The sequence below is a fragment of the Octopus bimaculoides genome, chromosome 1 (assembly GCF_001194135.2).
Source record: "Octopus bimaculoides isolate UCB-OBI-ISO-001 chromosome 1, ASM119413v2, whole genome shotgun sequence".
Classification (NCBI taxonomy): domain Eukaryota; kingdom Metazoa; phylum Mollusca; class Cephalopoda; order Octopoda; family Octopodidae; genus Octopus; species Octopus bimaculoides.
In genome coordinates, this window is record NC_068981.1 from 152,801,146 (window position 1) to 152,805,510 (window position 4,365).

At 34.1% G+C, this 4,365-nt stretch overlaps 2 protein-coding genes across 3 annotated transcripts in view; one reads left to right on the top strand and one right to left on the bottom strand.

Moving 5' to 3' along the window:
* The window catches only part of LOC106875837 (uncharacterized), an 11,833-nt gene extending 7,969 nt beyond the window's left edge, over positions 1-3,864 (bottom strand). Inside the window, exon 1 of the mRNA XM_052971561.1 lies at positions 3,844-3,864. The gene's annotated coding sequence lies outside the window, so the exon portion shown is untranslated. The remainder of the gene's footprint in view (positions 1-3,843) is intronic.
* LOC106875834 (protein-glutamine gamma-glutamyltransferase K) overlaps positions 1-4,365 on the top strand; it is an 80,063-nt gene that overhangs the window by 8,779 nt on the left and 66,919 nt on the right. The gene's annotated exons all lie outside the window — the stretch shown is intronic.

A 4,365-nucleotide genomic window follows, 5' to 3' on the forward strand; every position in this document is an offset into this window, starting at 1 on the left:
TATATATAACACGGGAAGGACAAGAAACAAATGTATTAATTAAACGCTTGAAAGAGTCTAGACGGACCTTTCGGACGCTAATCTTTCATCAGAAGAAAGCTAGAGAGGCAAAGAGAGAGGGAGGGAGAGAGAGAGGGAGGGAGAGAGAGAGAGAGAGAGAGAGAGAGAGAGATAAGGAAGAGAAGGGAGAGAAGGTGGAGGGAGAAGGGGAGTAATTCGAACGTAAATAAGAAATATAAGATGATCAGAGAGTACCAAATAAGTAATAAATCATTAATCTTTTTTGAGAGGATTTGATCCCGGCCGTGTAAACCAGGAAGCTATTTTTTCAACTGTTTGAGGTTCCTAGTTATTCAGTCTTAATGGAGCATTACTCTGAACCTAACCCACAATGAGTGGAAGGGGATATTCAGTACTCTCCTTGATGGGGTAAGATGTTGATACTCCTTCCTCTTTACTATTGCTACAACATGTTGAAAGATTGGGAATTAATAGCAGTTCTATTTATTAAGTAGCCTCTGCCAGCTCTTCTTCAACTGTAAGCTATTTGTACACAGTTCTTTATTGCACAAGGAAACGAAAGGCGAAGCTGATCTCGGATAGATTTGAACTCAGAATATAAAGAGCTGTCGCAAATATTTCATAGCATTTTTTCCGACGCTGTAACGATCCTACCCATAATACTTGCCTTAGTAATGATGAAAGAATTACTTATTAGATAAACTGTATATCAAATGGGTAGCCGTGAAAATTGTCGTACTAAAGAAACAAATCACCCTGGTTAAAGCATGCTTTAATCTTCAAGCTGTTACACTTTTATCGCTAAACCATGACACATAGGAAAAACTAATATACACTAATAAAACAAATACGGCTATATTTTCTGATGTAATATTTGGACAAAATCTTTGAACGATGGGTTCCTACGAACTTCTGTTACTTTGCTAACAACAACATTTGTAACGAACGTTTAATCTAAATGAATCTCATCCTCGTCTGTTCTATGCATAATATCACTTTGATGGTCAATGAAATTAAATGTTACATTGAAAATTACTTCTATGTCATCATGCGAGCAGCCCTATGATTGTCGGACATGCTAAAAATAGCAGTCAAACATTTCTCAAACTTGTCCTTACCGTCTTTAATAGACGTGATGATACACCGAATAATGTAATTTTAGCTGCATTATCTCTGAAACTAGGTGGTATTGTTATAGCTGGAACACTTTTGATCATAGGTTTTCAACTCAAAGTTAATGTGGAGCTAAATAGGAACAGCACTTTCCTAAATCTTAGACCTAAAAACATTTCTCATGCAGAGACTCTACAGATTGTCTCTTATTTCCTCGACAGGTCTGAAGAATTTACCTTAATTATTCGAACGAAAGGCATACTTGGGTTAACATGAAAGTCTACTAAAATTTGCTTATCAATGTTGTCAGCTATAATCTTTCGTTTAGGAATGTATTTTTACATAAATATATCATACGTAAAACTGCAATATAGCAAAAATATCATTCATTAACTGAGCTTAATATTGGTTTCAAATTTTGGCACAAGGCCAGCAAGTTCGGAGTGGGGTAGGTCGATTACATCGGCCTCAGTTCTCAATTGGTACTTATTTTAACGACCCCGAAAGGATGAAAGGCAAAGTCGTCTACGGCAGAATTAGAAATCAGAACGTAGAAACAAACGAAATACTGCTAAGCATTTTGCCAGACGTGCTAAAGATTCTGCCAGCTCGCCGCCTAACTATGTTTAATATTGACCAATATTATCCAACAAAGGTTGATTTTACTTTTCATTCCCGCCTTCACTCGGGAATGTGATAAAATAAGTTCATTTAGGTACTAGAGTAGATTTAATCGACTATGCCCGCTGCTAAAATGTGAAGAGTTGTTCCCTGATAAATAATGACTATCTTCTAAATACGTACAAAGTATCATCACTACTTGATGTTAGCAATTTTTGTTTCCGGTCCATAATCTTTTAACAATATTTATGCAATCCCTAAGGCAGCGATCTGGCAGAATCGTCACCGCACCAGGGAAAATGCTTAGCGGCATCTCTTCCGACTTTACGTTATAAGTTCAAATGCTGCCGGGGTCGACTTTGTCTTTTATCTTTTCAGGATCCATAAAATAAGTACAAGTTGAACACTGGGACCGATGTAATAAACTTACCCACCTCTCATGAGGTTGCTGGCCTTGTTCCACAATTTCAAAACAGTATTTCTGCAATCATTTGTTGATAGAAATATATTTTCTGTTTCATATGTTTCGGTATTTGATTATGCTTGCATCAAGCACCAAAATATTTGGCAATCAAGTATTTCAATCTCAATAAGGCTGGTTTTCTTCAGAACATGTTTAGAGATCATTCTTTAACGTGCGGAAATCTGCACTATGAAGAAGGAGGTTCAAGATTACTTTGATGATACACGCACCAGACTTCTCATGAGGGATCAAATCACATGGCATGAGCACAGGATTTAAAAATAGAAAAGATTTAATGGTATCTTTTTTATAAGCTTAAAGCTCAAAACGATCACCGTGCAAATGACTAAGGAAAATAGTCTAATAATGGGGCATATAAGCCCTCGACAGAAAAAAAAAACTATATTAATTCGTAGTAGTTTTTGTAAACAAACTTTAAATGCTTTCGGTGCGAATGGTTTTGTTAAAAGATTTATTGACTCATTCCAGCCACGTGTGCTACTGTTGCTCAATGCAGATTAGGCTTTACAGGTCACTGCTACCAAACAGAAGACTACATCATATTAGATGATATTTTGGAGACTGCCACACTCTAAAAGAGAATGAAAATCACTCAACTATATTGATATTGACAGAGATACATAACATGAAATTGAGAACCTACAAAAGCTAATAAGACAGAAATTCCTGGCACAGCGTGGTGAAACATATTTCAATTTCAGCATCAAGAAATTAATTTTTATTCATTTATAAAGTAGTGAGGTGGGAGAAACAGTGGAGAACTATACTAGGGAGTCTTTCAGTATTTAGTTTCTTCTCTCCGTGATCCAACTTCAATCTTGTCCAGACCGATACGAACTTTTATCCCTGCCCAGAATCTATAAAATATATACTTGTTACATAAACGTATCATTCATCTACACTCCACCCGATTAATTAGCAGTCTTGTATTAATATAATAACTAATTATCTATGTATTCAACTTTATAGATGTCCCTGATTAATTTAAGTTACGAGGGAAATGAAATCATTCAAGCCATCCCCGGGTGATAACGTAAACTTTCAACGAAGGAAGTGGACTTAATCTATTGCTTGGTTTAGCTTTACTCTCTAGCCCTTGGCTACCTTTTGCAGAGTCCACTTTTTTGCAAACGTTTGAGCTATGTCTCCGGTCTGATTAAGCCATTAAAAGACAAATAAATAAATAAATAAATAACCGACATTCCTCATATAAAAAGCTACGCTAGTTTTAATCAAATAACTCATTATCTTGCTTAATGTTATGGAGGGCTGATGCATTTACTTTTGTAGTTAATAGCAGTTACTTTTATTCTCTTCATTTTCTTCTTATATATAAATAATCTTTCACACACACACATATATACATACATACATACATACATACAAACACGTTCGTACGTACGTACATGTACATGTGTACATGTATATGTGTATGTGTATATATACATACATACATACATACATACATGCATACATACATACATACATACATACATACACATATACGCATCTACACACACACATACACACATACGCATCTACATACATACACACACTCACGCACATACAGTATTTATTTATATTAATTTTTGTTATAAACTAACCTTTTCCAGAAAAAATTTCCATTACTTCTACTATGTCACGACTTATTTATGTCAATAACAAAAGTGACAGGCGATATGTACATCTTACAAGACCACTTTCAACAATACATAATAATTCTCAAACTTAACTATTAAGCCCACCTTCCTAATAAAACATAAATTTTATTATCCCGATAACAATAAATAATATTAATTTATAGTAGCACATTAAACCTTCTTTATTAGCTATATTATGGCTTAATATAACTTACAAAAAGTTTACTAGTTTTTCAATTCTTAAAATATAAATTGTCGACAGCAATATATAAACTGTTATATATATATATATATATATATATATATACATACTTGGAAATGGATGCGTGGCGTTTGATCATATAGTAATATAAATAATATATATATATATATATATGCATATATACATGCCTACATATATATGTATATATACATGCATATATGGGTACAGGACGTCAAAAAACGTGAACAAAATGAAAAACGAGAACATAAAAAACAACAAAAACA